Here is a 17790-nt window from a genome sequence, read left to right as displayed (position 1 = left end):
TATTTATTAATTTGCAAGGAAGGAGAGAGAGAGAGAAAGAGAGGAAATGGTGCTTCCAGGCCTCTTGCCATTGCAAATGATGCACTCTGTGCATTTGGCTTTACGTGGAAACTGGGGAATTGAACCTAGGTCACCAGGCTTTGCCACCAAATCACAGAGCCATCTTCCCAACCCATTCTTCTTGTTTTAAAGTATTTTTATAAACAAGTATTAATTGTAAGTGATCATGCATTTTATGACATTTGCATACATATATTTATTTGGGTTATCTTCACTCACTACCCTGTCTTATCTATCCCCCTCTACTCCTGCTGGCCCTCTACCTCTTTCTCACTAATCAAACTACTTCATTTTTTATAAAATTTTATTTATTTATTTATTTGACAGAGAGAGAAAGAGGCAAAGAGAGAGAGAGAGACAGACTTGCAGCCACTGCAACTGAAATCCAGACGCATGTACCACCCTGTGCATCTGCATCTGGTTTATGTGCATACTGGAGAATTGAACGTGGGTCCTTAAGCTTAGCAGACAAATGCCATAACTGCTAAGTCATTTCTTCAGCCCTCATGCCTATTTTTTTTCTGTCACCCAATATATTTCATTAGGGTCACTTATAAGAACATGGGTAAGCGGTCTTAAGAGGTCACTTACAGTGACTGCACCACTAAAAAAATGTCTCCGCCTCCAGGAGAGGGGGTTTGTGAGCCTCTCCTCCATGATGAGATGTTTTATTTTTATTTTTATTTATTTATTTGAGAGAGACAGATAGAGAGAAAGAGACAGACAGACACAGAGAGAGGGAGAGAATGGGTATGCCAGGGCCTCCAGCCACTGCAAATGAACTCCAGATGCCTGTGCCCCCTTGTGCATCTGTTTAACGTGGGTCCTGGGGAATCAAGCCCCGAACCAGGGTCCTTAGGTTTCACAGGCAAGCACTTAACTGCTAAGCCATCTCTCCAGCCCCAAGATGGGATGTTGATGGCCCAGTCTTGTGCAGGTAATTGTATCTGCTGAGTTCAAGAGGGCAAGTAGCCATGTCCTGTCTGGAACATAGTGCTCCACAAGCACTCCGCCCTTACCTCCAGCTCTTACATTCTTTCCATCCCCTTTGCTTCCATGTTCCATGACCTTTAAGGGTAACATAGGTGTCCCATTTAGGCCTGATCATTCAACAGTTACTTATTCTCAGCACTTTGACCAGTTGTGAGTCTCTGCAGTGACCATTACCTCATCTGCAAAAAAGAAGTTTCTCTGACCAAAGCTGTCAGCAATACTAATCCATGGGCATACAGTCTTCTGTTTTTGCTGGGCATGGCCCACATGTCTAATCTCAGCACTAAGGAGGCTGAGGCAGGAGGCTCACTATGAGTTTGAGGCCAACCTGGGCTACCAAGTGAGCCTCCAGGTCAGTTTGGGCTACAGTGAGACCCTGTTTTTTTAAAAAAATAAAACAGTCTTCTGGTTTCTATTGCTACTAAAAGCATTTTTCCTGTTAATATTAAGGTTTTATTTCTGTTTGGGGTATTTTATAGCTTTACTGTGATGTATCTAAGTGCAGATTTATTATTCTTTAACTTCCTTGGGTTTCGCAAGGCTTCCTAACTCTGTGGGTTGGAGTGTTTTATCAGTTCTAGAAAGTTCTCAACCATTTACTTGTCAAGTATTGCTTCTGCCCATTGTCTTTTTTGCTTTTCTTCTGAAGCTATAATTAGATTTATTTTAAATGTCATGCTGCTTTTCGTTTCGTTGTTACTTAAATTCTCTTTTATATACATATGTGTGAATACTTTGGTTTCTTTTCTTTTTTTTAGACCAAGTCTCATGTAGCCCAGGTTGGTCTCTAACTACATATTTGAGTTTGGTCTTGAACTCCTGCTCTTCTTGTGTGCACCTCTCAAGTACTAGGATTATAGGCATGTACCACTATATCTGGCAAGTTTTTTTTTTTTTTTTTACTTTTTCAATGGCTTTGGGATACTTCATCTCTACCTCTATAGCTTATATTTCTACTGTGCCAAATAGATGTAAAGGTTTAAGTTTACTTACATAGTTACTTTGTAGACTCCAAAGGAGAAGTACTTATTGAGGGCGAGCTTATTTTAATGTGTCTTTATACCTAATCAATAATCCTTGGTACTTTCAGTTTTGTGTGTCTGTATGTGTCTGAACATATGTGTGTAACACAGACCACAGGTTTGTCTTTCTAAAGGCCATGGCAACCAGGGCTCAGATTGAGTCAGAACAGAAAAGACAAGGGAAATTAGGAGGACATAGGCAGGGAAGGGAACCCCTTACCCAAGGACCTGGTATAAATCTGTAGTCGAGAATTTCCAAACTGCCTGCAAAGGACTATCGTGTGCATGTGTGTGTGCGTGTGCGTGTGCGTGTGTGTGTGTGTGTTTTCCTGTGTGTGGAGGCTAGAGGGTAATGAGAGATGTCTGTCCTCACTGCCCACCTTGTTTGAGGCAGGGCCTTTTCTCCTTGTTCACTGCTACACTTTGCCAGGCTACTTGGCCTTCTAACTTCCTGAAAATTCTCCTGTCATCACCTCCCTTTCCACGATGGGAGCACTGGGATCATAAGCACCCACTGTGTGGTTCTGGAGATCCACACTCAGCTACTCATGCTTGCAATGTAAGCACTTTATCTACTGCGTCATGTCCCCAGACTTTATCATCTTTTGTCTGAGAAAAACCTCACAAATAAGACTATGAACCATGTTTTGTCGTTAAGATACATCCTGACATTCATGTGACCTATGAGTAGTAAGAATTCCTTTGACCTTTTTTTTTTTTCACTTTCAATACTTGATTTTTTTTTTTTTAACCTTTTTTGACCTGCTTTTTTCTGCTCCTGATAGTACTGGGGTTACAGGCATGCATGCCCATGCCCAGCTGGTAATGTGGGCTAGGGAGATTTGAACTCAGGTGTTTTGGGGCCCATTCAGGTCTGCATGCTTTAGCAGCAAGCATACTTAACTGTTGAGCCATCTCTCCAGACTTGATTCTCTTTCTTGAGAAGCCCACATTCACTCTTGTGCAGTTAATGGGCAGGTTAGGCTACTTAGTGAATAGTGTGGACTACCATCTTGTCCTTTTATATATATATTTGAGAGAGAAAGAGGTAGAGAGTGAGAGAGATAGGGAGAATGGGTGAGCCAGGGTCTCCAGCCACTGCAAATGAACTCCAGGTGCATGCGCCTCCTTGTGCATCTGGCTTATGTGGGTCCTGGAGAATCAAACCAGGATCCTTTGGCTTTGCAGGCAAGTGCCTTAAGCCACTAAGCCAACTCTCCAGCCATCTTTTTTTTTTTTTTTTTTTTTTGAGACAGGGTCTCATGTAGCCCAGGCTAATCTCAAATTTACTATGTAGCTGAGGCTGGCCTGGAACTCCTAGTCCTCCTGTCTCTACCTCTTAAGTGCTATGATTATATCTACTGTATGTCCCATTCTTTATTTTTTAAAATATTTTTATTTATTTATTTGCAAGGAGAGAGAGAGAGAGAGAGAGAGAGAGAGAGAGAGAGAGAGGGAGAGAGAGAATATGACTGAGTGGGTATGCCAGGGCCTCTTGCTACTGCAAATGAATTCCAAATGCATACACCACATTGTATATCTGGCTTTAAGTGGCTACTGGGGAATGGAACCCAGGCAGGCAGGCTTTGCAAGCAAATGCCTTTAACTGCTGAGCCATCGTCTCCTCAGTGCTGTCTGTCCCATTCTTAAGCCTATATGGGTGTATGCTGAATTTATCTTCTTATTGTTAGGACAAAACACCCCATCAAGAGTAGCTGATAGGAGGAACGTTTTTGTTTTATTTTAAAATCTTTATTTATTTGCAAGCAGAGAGACAGACAGACAGACACGGGGGGGGAAGATGGGTAAGCATGGACTTCCAGCTGTGACAAACAAACTCCAGATGCATGTGGTTTATATGGGTACTTGAGAGTCGAACCTGGGTCATTATGCTTTGCAGGCAAGCACTTTAACTGCTAAGCCATCTCTTCAGCCCCCGAAAATACTTTTTAATATGAATTCTAAATGAAAGTTTATTAACTATCTGGCTGACTGGTGTGTTGTTTCTTTTTACTAAATATGCAAACATTATAGTTCTATCGTACAATTGCTCTTTGAAAAAGTACTTTATTTGGGCTGAAGAGATGCCTTAGAGGTTAAAGTGCTTGCCAGCAAAACCAAAGGACCAAGGTTTGATTCCTCAGTACCCATTTAAAACCAGATACACAAGGTGGTGTAGATGTCTGAAGTTCGTTTGCAGTGGCAAGAGCCCCTGGTGTGCCCAATCTCTCTACTTGTCTCTTTCTCTATCTCAAATAATTAAATAAACACAATATTTTTAACTTTTTAAACCTTAAAATTTTTTAAAAAATATTTACTTATTTGACAGAGAAAGAGGGAGAGAAAGAGTAAGGGAGGGAGGGGAAGAGAGAGAGAGAGAGAGAGAGAGAGAGAGAGAGAGAGAGAGAGAGAGAGAGAAACAGACAATGGGCACGCTAGGGCCTCCAGCTACTGCAAATAGACTCCAGAAACATGCACCCCCTTGTGCATCTGGCAAACATGGAACCTGGGGAATCAAACTTGGGTCATTTAGCTTTGAAGGCAAACACCTTAACCGCTAAGCCATCCATCTAACCCTAAACCTCTTTTTTATTGGCAACTTCCATAATTATAGATGATAAATCCTTCTCACTTCCACTTTCCCCTTCAAAAATCCACTCTCTATCATATCCCCTCCCCCTCTCAATTACTCTTTTTAATTTTTTTGAAAAGGAAAAAGAGTTAATATCTTTCCAATTATCCTAAACTATATTTTTTCTCAATTTTTATTAACATCTTCCATGATTATAAAAAATATCCCATGGTAATACCCTCCCTCTCTCCACTTTCCCCTTTGAAATTCCATTCTCCATCATATCCCCTCCCAATCTCAATCAGTCTCTCTTTTATTTTGATGTCATAATCTTTTCCTCCTCTTATGATGGTCTTGTGTAGGTAGTGTTAGGCACTGTGCGGTCATGGATATCCAGGCCACTTTATGTCTGGAGGGAGCATGTGGTAAGGAGTCCAACCCTTCCTTTGGCTCTTACATTCTTTTCGTCACCTCTTCCGCATTAGACCCTGAGCCTTGGAAGGTGTGATTGAGATATTACTCAGTACTCTAGTCACTTCTTTCCAGAACCATGATTCTTTTTTATTTTTAAGTATTTTTTTAAATTTATTTGAGAGAGAGAGGCAAATTGAGAGAATGGGCACGCAAGGGCCTCCAGCCACTGCAAATGAATTCCAGAGGCATGCACCACCATGTGCATGTGACGTATGTGGGTACTGGGGAATCAAACCTGGGTCATTTGGCTTTGCAGGCAAGTTCCTTAACCACTAAGCAACCTGTCCAGCACCCTGTCTTTTGTTTTTATGTAACCATCTTTTCCTCCTATTATGAGGGTCTTGTGTAGGTAGTATAAAGGCACTGTGAGGTCATGGATATCCAGGCCATTTTATGTCTGGAATATTGCATTGTAAGCAGTCCTACCCTTCTGTAGGCTCTTCCATTCTTTCCATAACCTCTTCTGCAATGGACTCTTGAGCCTTGGAGGGTGTGATAGATTTTCCACAGTATCCACATAAGCCAATGCACAAGGTGGTGCATGCATCTGGAGTTTGTTTGCAGTGGCTGGTGGTCCTGGTGTGCCCATTCTCACTCTTTCTCTAGTGCTCTCTCTCTCTCCCTCTCTCTGTCTCAACTAAATAAAATCGATAAATGAAATGTTTAAAAAAAAAAAGAAATACCAAAAAAAAAAAAAAGGTATTTTATTTGAGGGAGATAGGGGAATCAAACCCCTGGCTTTGTAAGCAAGTGCCCTTAACCACTGAGCCATCTCTCCTGAACCACTTGACCTTTAAATGACTTATTTGTGGGCTCAAGCCCACTGTGGCTATTTTGTGATTATATAATAGATGAGCACTCTCAAAGATCTCTGGGATTTACAATAGCCAGTATTTTTATCTTACTTCTGCTTCCTGCCTAGCTCTCTTCAGTAGCCCCTTCAGTAGCTGCAGTGTGTGAAAGTCAGTTCAAGTTGTCTCATTTAAGATCTTATCTGGGATGTACTTTTCTCCTGACAGCCAGCACAGAGGAAGATATTGACCTGACAGTTGCACTTAAAGTTTCTGTTCTGATTCAGAATGTGTCACATATAGTCACTAAGGATTATCTCAAGCAAGTTACATGACTAACAAGAATATTACAGTCTATCAAAACTGTGTTGGATATCTTATGTTTAAACTTGTGCGCAATCTCACTTCCCCCCCAGAAATGAGAATTTTAATTTTGAATACTGACAAGCAAATTTTTTTTGTTGTTGTTGTTGTTTTTTGAGGTAGGGTCTCACTCTAGCCCAGGCTGACCTGGAATTCACTACATAGTCTCAGGGTGGCCTTGAACTCATGGCGATCTTCCTACCTCTGCCTCCTGAGGGCTGGGATTAAAGGCGTGCACCACTATGTCCAGCCTGACAAGCAATTTTTGACAAATTGTATCTAACCAGATAAACTAAAGAGATTAAAGAAAATAAGTTCAACATGTAACTCTTTCCAATTTAGGTCAGGGTGAACTGTATCTTTGGGGAAGATCACCAGGCCTATCAAGGTTTACTTGATTTGGAAGAACTCATCTTTAGAATATATAAGAATCTAAACAGTAGCAAAAGAGATAAATGTTCATTGGAGCTAAAACTGAATAGACATAAAAAGTTCATTTAAAAATATTATTTCTATTTTTTTATTTTATCATTTATTTATTTGACAGAGAGAAAGAGAGAGAGAGAGTTTGTTGGTTTTTCAATGTAAGGTCTTACTTTAGCCCAGGCTGGCCTGGAATTCACTCTGTAATCTCAGGTGCCCTCAAACTCATGGTGATCCTTCTATGTCAGCCTCTTGAGTGCTGGGATTAAAGGCTTGCACCACCATACCTAGCCTAAAAATTTTTTTTTTTGTTTTTTAAAGTAGGGTCTCACTCTAGCCCAGGCTGACCAGTATTCACTCTGTATTCTCAGGGTGGCCTCGAATTTATGCCAATCCTCCTGCTTCTGCCTCCTGAGTGGTGGAATTAAAGGTGTGTGCCACTATGCCCGGATTCTGAAAACGTTGTTTTTTTTTTTTAAACATCTTATTTATCTATTTTATTTATATTTGAGATAGAGCGAGAGAGAGACAGAGAGATTGAGAATGGGCATGGCAGGGCCTCCACTGCAAATGAACTCCAGATGCATGCACCACTATGTGCATCTGGCTTATGTGGGACCTGGAGAATCGAACCTGGGTCTTTAGGCTTCACAGGAATGCACCTTAAGTGCTAAGCCATCCCCCCAGCTGCTGTAAAGGTTATTTTTAAGCTGGGTGTAGTATCTCACATCTGTAATCTCAATAGTTATGAAGCTAAGGTAGGAGGAACTCTGTGAATTCAAGGCCAGCGTTAGCTAGAGTTGAGAACCTGCCTTAAAAAAAGAAGTTGGTGGCTTAGTGGTTAAGTGCTTGCCTGTGAAGCCTAAGGACTCTGGTTCGAGGCTTGTTTCCCCAGGACTCACATAAGCCAGATGTACAAGGTGGTGCATGCATCTGGAGTTTGTTTGCAGTAGCTGGAGGCCTTGGCATGTCCATTCTCTCTCTCTCTACCTGCCTCATTATCTCTTTTTCTCAAATAAAATAAAAAAAGTTGGACTGGAGAGATGGCTTGGCTGTTAAGTGTGCTGCCTATGCCAACTTGAGGGCCTTGAGGGGGCTTGAGACTACTTGTGTTCAAATTGCGAGATCCCACTACACAGCTGGGTGTGGTCACGAGTGTCTGTAAGGACAGTCCTGTAGGGGAGCAGACATCAGCAGAGCCCTGCAAACCTGAGAAACTGGAAAACAAGAGACTTTGGCTCAAAACAAATCCAGGTAGAAGCAGGCAAGCCTAGGGGGTACAGCAAGGGCACATACATGTGCATGCACTGCACACACGGTACATTACACAGTAACACACAAGCACAAAATGAATAAACAAATAACAACTTATTCTCAATGAAATACTTCTTGGACATTTAATTGATTGTTGGGTAGAAAGTTGCTGCTGACCTTGGCCTGAACATGGGTTATGGAGTGGTGGTGAACAAAGGTGCAGGTGGTGGCTCATCTCCATGCTCTTGGAGGTCAGCCGACATGTTGGGGTGACTTTCCCTTTTCTAGGTAGTGGGTAAGTTTTTAAGTCCCAATATCTTCAACAGCATACTTATTCTTGCCTTTTATATAGAGAATGGAGAAATAACTTTAATTTTTTTGTTTATTTTTATTTATTTGAGAGTGACAAACAGAGAAAGAGGCAGAGACAGAATGAGAGAATGGGCACACTAGGGCTTCCAGCCACCGCAAATGAACTTTAATGGCAACACTTGGGAAGCAGAGGTAGGAGTTCCAGGCCAGCTGTGACTACAGAGTGAATTCCATATCAGCCTGGACTAGAGTGAGACCCTACTTAGAAAAAAACAAATCAAAACTTTTTCCTAAGCATCTGTCTCTTAAAGCTTGTGCTTAAATCTATATTAAAATTCTTCCTTGGGGCTAGAGGGATGGCTTAGCAGTTAAGGTGCTTGCCTGTGAAACCAAAGGACCCAGGTTTGATTTCCTAGTACCCATGTAAACCAGTGTGTGCCCATTCTCTCCCTCAAATAAATAAATTTTTTAAAAAACTTTGAAAAAAATGTTTCTTAACAAAAAACACTTTTATAAGGCTATCCACCCAGAAATTATCTGTTTAACTTCAGACTCATGCCACTTTTGCTGATAAGCACTGTGGCTAAGAATTATTGTTTCAAAATAGCAGCTGGTATAAGTCTCCTTGTCCTTTAAAACATCCCTTTGCCTCAACCTCTTCCTGCCCATAGTTTCTTAGAGCATACACATTCCCTTTGCAGTATTCTGCTATTTCTAAATCAATACAATTCTTTAGATAACCTCTGATTGTTTTACTTAGCTTGACATTGCTATTATACTGAACATACTAGGCTGAATTACTGTAATCATGGAATAGATCTTAAAGGAGCTGAAAATCAGACTTTTTTAAAGTTTATTGTCCCACCCCCAGTATTAGGGATTAAATCCAAGGCCCAGCACATGCTGGGAAAGTACTCCACCACTGAACTACAGCTCCAACCCTCAAAATAGAGGCAGGGTCTCACTATATTGCTCAGGCTGACCTTGAATTTGTACTTCTCCTCAAACTCAGTTTCCTGAGTAGCTAAGATTATAGGCCTAAACTCCCAGGCCTAGCTACGTGCATTAATATTTTGTTGCAATCACTTGTGGCATGTAAAAATCACTAGTTAGTTATTCATGGAAAATATTACTAACATTCAAGTATAGAAAACTGAAAAATGTTTTCCAATAATGTCTTTAATTACCTGCACTGCATGATTTTGTTTGTTTGAGACAGGATCTCATGTATCTCAGGCTGGTCTCAAACTATGTAGCTGAATCTGGCCTTGAACTCCTGATCCAAATGCCTTTACCTTCCAAATCTCTCTCTCTCTCTCTCTCTCTCTCTCTCTCTCTGTTTTGGGTGAAGCTTAAAAGAGTTACAGCTAGTTTGTCAAAAAGCTGTATAATCTTTGGTACAGCAGGGTCTTGTTTCCCTTGTGACTATCATCTATTGGGAAACAAGAAAGGTGGAGTATCATTCCTTAGAACACGTCCTCCAGCTCCCTGCTTTTATCAGAACTGGAAATGCAGAGAGTAGTTTATCTAGTCACATATCTAGTTAGCTATTTCTGCAATATAGATCTTGTTCCTGCTTCTCACTCCAACAAATTGCTAGATTTTTAAAGGACAGTATAAGAAACCCTGGCCAAGCCAGGAGTAGAATAGGCAAGGCAACTTGTCGCCTTTTCCTGATATTTTACCACAGTTCTCACAGTAAGAGAAAAGCACCTGGAAACAGTTGAGATGGTGAAATTTGCATGACACCTAATGTTGTAGGAGCATTCTTCTTCAGAGTTATTTGACTGTAGCTCACTGTGAGAAATACAGCTTAAATCAAACACAGGACACACTCCAACTTCCTGACATCTGATGTGAAAGTTCCACAAAATAATGTTTGCCCGTTTTATGTATTAGGCAATTTTTATCTTTTAGATATTATTTTATAAACTCAGCATTCCAACATTTGGGAGGCAGAGGCAGGATTACTGAAAGTCCAAGGCTAGCTAGGACAACATAGTTTATATATATTTCATTATAGCTCATTTCATTAATAAAAAAAAGCCTTCAAAGCTGTGCGTTGGCGCATGCCTTTAATTCCAGCACTCAGAAGGCAGAGATAGGAGGATCACTGTGAGTTTGAAGCCCCCGAATTCCAGGTCAGCCTGGGCTAGAGTGAGACCCTACCTCGAAAAAACAAAACAAACAAACAAGCCTTCAAAATTTACAAAAATGTAAAAAAAAAGAATAGATATGCCAGGGCTTTTTGCAGCTACACAATCTAGACACATACACCTCTTTATGCATTATGGCTTTATGTGGGAATTGGGGAAATGAACCCAGTCCAGCCCGCTTTGCAAACAAGCACTTTTAACTACTGAGCCATCTCCTCGGTCCAAAAAATTAAAGCCCCCCCCACCCCGAGTAACACTCTAAAAAAACCATTGCTCAATGGGCTGGAAAGATGGCTTAGCAGTTAAGGCTTTTGGCTGCAAAGCCAAAGGACCTCGGATTCCCCAGGACCCACGTTAAGCCAGATGCACAAGGGGGCGCATGCGTCTGGAGTTCATTTGCAGTGGCAGGAGACGTTGGCGCGCCCATCACACCCATTCTTTCTCCCTCTTTCTCAAAAAATAAAACAAAACAAAAAACATTGCTCGAGACACTAGGAAACACGTTTCAATCTGCTGGCTAAATTTAAACTTACCATCTTTACAGAATACACTGTCCTCGTGTTTATCTGAAGTACATACACAATCTCTCAGAGTTCGGAACAGAACCAGGTAGAATCTTTTCCTCACTGGAACACCAACCAGTTCATAACAATATCTCCGAGATTCTAATCCTCATTGTCTTTCAAATGGTAACATCACTGAACTCAGCACATGTCTTAAAGATCACTGGCATGGCAAAATGTATTTACCAGAATATTTTTCTTGGGCAACATAAAATAACAGTGAGTCTTTTAAGTCTGTAAAGTTTTAGAGCTATGAAATCTATTGATTATATTGGTCAGATATGGCTTATTTATTTTGTTCATTTATTTACTTATTTGAGAGCAACAGAGAGAGGAGGGAGGGGGGAAAGTGAGAGAGAGAGAGAGAGTGAACGAGCGAGCGAGCGAGAGAGGGAGGGAGGGGGAGAGAATGGGCCCACCAGGGCCTCCAGCCACAGCAGATGAACTCCAGATGCATGTGCTCCCTTGTGCCTCTGGCTAACGTGGGTACTGGGGAGTTGAGCCTCGAACCAGGGTTCTTAGGCTTCACAGGCAAGCGCTCAACTGCTAAGCCATCTCTCCAGCCCTTATTTATTTTTTTGAGTTAGGGTCTCACTCCAGTCCAGGGTAACCTGGAATTTGTAGTCTCAAACTCATGGAGATCCTCGACCTCAACCGCCTCTTCCTGAGCGCTAGGATTAAAGGCGTGCCCACGCCCGCCTGGCTTATACATTTCTATGTATCCAGGTAGTCAGATCATCGTCTGACTTCTAATGAAAAATGTTTAATAATTGTACAAGAAAATCAAACAGAAACAAAAACCTTGCTTCTGGGCCGGACAGGGAAACAAGTAAGGAACCAACTTCAATGATCGCAGAACATTTTCTTCCTTGTTAAGGGTTTAAGAGTGATCCCCTTCTAAAAGCTCTTATTTCTCTATTGTAATTTGCTTTCTGGTGACCAGCATTCTACCCCCCCCCCCCTTTTTTTTTTGTCAGCAGGCTCAGACGAGGGAGGGCTCCTGGGAACATGGCTACAAGGTCAAAGGCCGAAGCCCAAGAGTTGAGGTGCTTTGAGTGGGGAGGAAGGGAGGCGGAATCAATTATTACGTCTTATTTCTCCAACTCGGAGGCCTGGCCACCCACTGCCACCAACCCAACACACTGAGAAACTGGCACGAGGATTCCAGAGCACGACTGAGAACAAAAATCAGTTTTTTAGGACTATTTTCATCCCAGCGTGACTGAAACACACCACCACCGTTTCTTCAGAATAAATAAACAAAAAGAAAACCCCGGGCGAGGAGCACAGCGACTGAACATCAGCACGAACCCTGGCCTAGAGAGGCCGGAGCAGTCGCGGGCTGCCCGCTCGGTCTCAGGCGGAAACTTGAGGCAGCCCGCGGTCGGCGGAGGCGGCTGTTCCGTGGCCCCCTCCGCTGAGGACGTCCGGCCCAGGGCGGCGCATGACCGCCCGCGGCCACCACGGCTGGTGCGCAGGCGACGTGGTCGCGATACCGCGCGGAAGCCCAGCCAGGGCAGTGACGGACGCTCCCGCCGCCCCTCCACTGTCCCCGGCACGCCCGCCCGGCCGCGGCGTCACGTGACGGGAAGGGGGCGTGGCCGCGCCTCAGACGGGGGCGTGGCCTCGAGGGGGCGGGCGCTAGCATGTGAAGGATCGTGGCGACTCCGGGTGCCCAGAAAGGCGGCGTCGCGGCGGATGACAACATTTGGCTGCGACGTGCCCGCAGCAGGGCGGCGGTGGTGGTAGCGGCAGCCCGAACGGCGGTAGCGATTCCCCCTTGTCCGCGGCACTGTCGCCGCCGACCGCGGGAGGCAGGGAAGGAAGGAAGGAAGGGACCCGCCTCGGCCGCCGGACTCGGAGCGCGCGGAACGGAGTGTGCGCCCGGCTCGGGGCCGAGTCCGCCCGCGGGCGGCAGCTTCCCCGCGCCCTCCCGCCTCGGCTCGCTCGCTCGCACTTGCCTCCGGGCGACAGCGGCCGAGGCGAAGTTGGGCGTCCGAGCCGACCGGCGCGTGGAGGGCCCCGGCACCCCGTCGTCGCTCGGCTCTGTGAAGCGGCTCCCCGCGTGCCACCTCCACGCACCGGTGAGTGTCGCCGAACCCGGAGCGGAGGGCGCTGCGGGTTGGCAGCTGGCCGGCTGACCGCGCTCCCCTCCCGGACGCCCTGGCTCCCCGCTCGGGCCGTGGGGACTACGATCCGCCCGCGCCCGCCCGTTGCTCTTTGGGCTCCTTTGTCCCTTTCGGAGGGCGGTGTTGGGGAGGGGGTGCATTGCAAAGGCTGGTCACGGTGGAGGGTTCCGGGGCCCACCGCGGGTGGGGGTGGGGGCGGCTCGGCATTCCAGTGGCCCTGAGTGTCGTGCCCCTCCCGAAGTTTGACAGGGCGGATGGCCGGAAGCCCCCCCCATCCCCCGCCGCCCCGGGTCCCCGAGAGCTGGCGCTTTGTCGTGCGGTGCGGTGGAGGCTGAGCTCGGCTTTCCCCTTGACAGCCTCCCCCGAAGGCTGTGCCGCGCGCTGCAGACCGCGCCCGCCTTTGCAGAGAGAGCCCGACACGGCGGTGTTCTCTCAATCTCAGTTCCCGGGGCCGGGCCGCGAGGAGGAAAGACGGGGATTGGGGGGCATCTTTTGCTGCACTCTGAAATTTCACGTGTGCTTCGAAGCTCTCGAGAGGTTGCGGGGAGTTTCTTATGGAGCATGCTCTCGGTTCATTGAGCAACCCACTCTGCAAGGGCTGTGGCGAAGCAACAGTATAGGCAGATTATTTCATTCACAAAAGTCATTGAACACTTCTTATGAAAGACATCTACGTTGTGGAACATAACCTAATTTTGTTTTCCCTTAAATGCTGTCTGAAGTAATAAGTAACTAGCGTTCTTCGTAAAACAGATGGGAAAACTTAGGTAGATGGTGATTAAAAAGCCCATTTGTCTTAAGTGAAGTGTTTATCTTTCTGCTGGAGGAAGACTTAAATGACTGCTAAGCAGTATGAGAATACCTTCATTATGGCTATTCTTTTCTTTCAAGATTGACTTCACCTGAAACTTAGTTCCAAATTAATGTTGCTTTCGATCGCTTCAGATAATCTAAAGCAGTTTTTTGCCTCCCTAAGGATTCCAGTGAGCAAGAATTGTGGAGGAACAGGTAAATTGCCTCTTAGGTTTTCTGTACTCTGCACAGTTTCATCCAAACTTGATCATGCAGAGATACTCTGTTCGCTAGAACCTGTTCCGCTGTGACATTATTAAATTCATGCTAGTTTTAGAAAACAGGTTGGAGAAGAAAGAGTAAAAGATCGTGTAAGTTAAAAAAGTGCTCTATTAAAAGTACACCTAATTTCAAATATGTTACTTTTTCCCTTTGAAGGCAGCTATGCATAGAACTTATAAAATACTCTTGTTCACTGCACTAGTTAATAGAACAGATGAAATTTAAGACCTACCTTTTAGGTCTTTAATTATGGAGATTAAGTTGTTGCGGTCAAATTCCATGTGAACAGTTTGAGCCCCAAAGCTCAACGCAGGTGCCTAGAAATGCCTGTTTAATTCACAATAGTCATGGTTTCTTTCTTTCATTGAATCCTAATAGTTATTGAATCTTTGAATTGCGGGAAAATACTCTTGTTTTTTTTCAGGTAGTATTTTATTTTTTTTGAGACGGGGTTTCACTATCTAGCCCATCTGGCCTGGTATTGTTGCTCAGGCTGGCCTCAGAACTTGCTGAAATCCTCCTGCTTCGGCCTCCTGAGTGCTGGGATTGCAGGAATGTCTACTATGCCCTGCTTTGTTACTGCATTTTAGAAGCAAATAAATTAGTTTCTTATAACACAGTTATTGCACTTAGACATTTGAAACATGGAAGATAAGAAATTGACATTTAGGTGTAACTTTCTTACATTGTTTTAGAAAATATGTTCATAGTAATACTGAGTTTGAAGCCTGGGCAACTGTCTGAATCCCAGCCTGGAACAAAAGCCTCTGAGGATTATACTTTTAGTGAAGATGGCGGAATGCAAGGAGACCCAGAGAGGTGCTTGATTGGAGCAGTTGTAGCCGGAAAAGAGTTTTCTTATGGATGGGACATGTAGACTAATGTGTGCAGAGTTTGGGTTAGTATACAAGCACCTTCTGAGAGATTTAAAAATTATTCTTCCCACCATAGTCTCTACCCTTCATATACTTTCACACAGGCATGATGTCAAAGATCTCCTGTGGGGGCTGGAGAAATGGCTTAGCGGTTAAGCACTTGCCTGTGAGGACTAAGGACCTTGATTCGAGTCTTGATTCCCCAGGACCCACATTAGCCAGATGCACAAGGGGGCGCATGTGTTTGGAGTTCGTTTGCAGTGGCTAGAGGCCCTGGCGAGCTCATTTTCTCTCTCTCTCTCATCTGCCTTTTTCTCTGTCACTCTCTAATAAACAAATAAAAATGAACAAAAAATTAAAAAGAAAGATCTCCTGTGGAAGGCATAATAGAGATTTTTCTTCCTGAAGCATGTTGTCAGTCTTGCAGAGGAAGAAAGCTTTCTTCAGAGACCTTGAAGAAATCCTTGACCTGAAACATCATACCTTTAGGCCTTGTGTTATTTTTACCTGTTACAGTTCCAGACAATGTAAACTCTCTGTGATAGCAGTAATATCTATTTTGCACATCATAGCATTTCCAATGCTTAATAGCAATCGAATAATGTAGTTTCAGATATGTGGCTGGAAAACAAAAGGACTATGTGATAATGTGTCCAAAGTAGGTATAAGCAGTTAGGTGATAATGAAGACTGAGCCAGGGAAGAGGGTAAGCCATCATTTAGTTGGGTAAACTCTCTTAGAGAAGGTGATTTAAAAAAATGATTATTTGCAAGCAGAGTAAGATAGCAAGGAGACAGAGAGGGGAGAGAGAGAATGGACACAACAGGACATCTATCCATTGCAGATGAACTCGAGAAGCATGTGCCGCTTTGTGTTTCTGGCTTTACGTAGGTACTGGGGAATTCAACCCAGGTCATTAGGCTTTGCAGGCAAGCACTTTAACCACTGAGCAAGCTCTCTAGCCCGAGAAGGTGATACTAGTGCTGAGTCTTAGGATAGGCTGTATATTGGAAGGTATCTTCAGCATCATGAGCTAAGCATTTAAATTAGAGCTGGAAGCTAGGCCTGGTGGCTCAAACCTTTAATTCCAGCTACTTGCAAGGCTGATGCCTGAGGATCACAAGTTCAAAGTCAGCTTGGGCTACAGATTGAGTTCAGGACCAGAAGGAACACCTTAGTGAGACCCCATCTCAAAGTTTAGGATAAAGTGTAAAGGCTGGGCATGGATATTGTTCTGTGGTAGAGCACTTGCTGATCATGTGTGAGGACCTAGGTTCAGTTGTGAGTATCGCAAATAACTAAGAAATAATACTTTAGAGTAAATAAATGATGTCAAGTTAAACTCAGTGTTTAATTATTTTTTATTACATGAAAAATTTTTTTCCCAATCACAGTTGTTTTTTTCCCACCAGATAAAAAGATCACACCTTGTAAAAGCTAAGACAAAGAATACTTGAGCCCCCCCCCCCCCCCCCCCCCCCCCAGGTAGGGTCTTACTCTGGCTCAGGCTGACCTGGAATTCACTATGTAGTCTCAGGGTGGCCTCAATCTTCTTACGGTGATCCTCCTACCTTTGCCTCCTGAGTGCTGGGATTAAAGGTGTGCACCACCATGCCCGGCCTTACTTGAGTTTTTAACAATGGCAGTCTTACAATTAAAGTAAGGATATGAGCTAAATGTCAGAAAATTAAAAAAACAACAACAACAACAAAAAAACTTTTGTTTCTTTGACAGAGAGAAAATGAAGCAAACAAAGAGAATATGAGAATGGGCATGCTTAGGCCTCTAGCCACTGCATACAAACTCCAGACGCATGCGCAACCTTTGTACATCTGTCTTTGCCTGGGTACTGGGGAATTGAACCTTAGTCCTTAGTCTTCACAGGCAAATGCCTTAGCTGCTAAGCCATCTCTCTAGCCCCTCAGAAAATTTTAAATGGGAGTTCTGATTACTAATTAAATAATGTGTCCTCAGATTCCTTGACCTTAGTTTTTTCATTTATAACATGAAGATAATGACCCACATGGCACTTGGCAGAATATGATGTGTTTTCAAGTGCCTACCTCAATATCTGCATGTGGGAGGGCTTCAACAAATATAAAATTATTTTAAATGTTTCTTTGTCTCTAGATCTTTAAAAAATATTTTGATTGATTTATGGTGTTCAAATCTGGGGCCTTGTGCATGTTAGACAAGTGTTCTACCACCAACCTCTATCCCCAGACCATTTATCATGAATTTTGATGTCTACTTGAGTCATCCATCTATCTATCTATCTATCTATCTATCTATCTATCTATCTATCTATCAATCATCTATCTATCTGCCTGCCTGCCTGCCTGCCTGCCTGCCTACGTACCTAGGGAATGAAAGTTTATGACAGTCCTAATCCAGCACTGAAGGCCTGGAGGGTTTCTGGAGAGCCACTGGTCTTTAGTCCACACTGGAAGGCTGAGGAAACTTGGTTCAGTGCCCAGGAAGGATATCTGAACAGGATAGATGCATGTGCTAGTGACGCACTCATCAGTGAGCAGCCCAGCCAGTCAGGCGGGAGGAAGGGGGCCCTTTCCTCACAGAGCTTCCTTACATAAAAGCTCTTACCAGGAGGGCCGCCCATTCGGACTCACTTTGGAGGAGGGACATCTTCTTTAGTCAATCATTTCTGGAAGCAACCTCAGAGACCCACCCAAGAGGAATGCCTGTGGATTCCTAATCAGATCAACTCAACA

The 17790-nt window shown here is 43.9% G+C and overlaps 1 protein-coding gene across 5 annotated transcripts in view; it reads left to right on the top strand.

Annotated features, from left to right (window-relative positions):
- The window catches only part of Osbpl8 (oxysterol binding protein like 8), a 229757-nt gene that overhangs the window by 31835 nt on the left and 180132 nt on the right, over window positions 1-17790 (top strand). The window contains exon 1 of one of the 5 annotated variants that reach the window (XM_045151715.1): window positions 12948-13067. The exons of the other annotated variants lie outside the window; for them this stretch is intronic. The gene's annotated coding sequence lies outside the window, so the exon portion shown is untranslated. Of the gene's footprint in view, window positions 1-12947; window positions 13068-17790 lie in introns of those variants that run through there. 5 annotated transcript variants of the gene reach the window in all.

The sequence above is a fragment of the Jaculus jaculus genome, chromosome 6 (genome assembly GCF_020740685.1).
Source record: "Jaculus jaculus isolate mJacJac1 chromosome 6, mJacJac1.mat.Y.cur, whole genome shotgun sequence".
Lineage (NCBI taxonomy): Eukaryota > Metazoa > Chordata > Mammalia > Rodentia > Dipodidae > Jaculus > Jaculus jaculus.
Note: the sequence above shows the minus strand (reverse complement) of the source record. Positions and strands in the feature narration are given on the sequence as shown.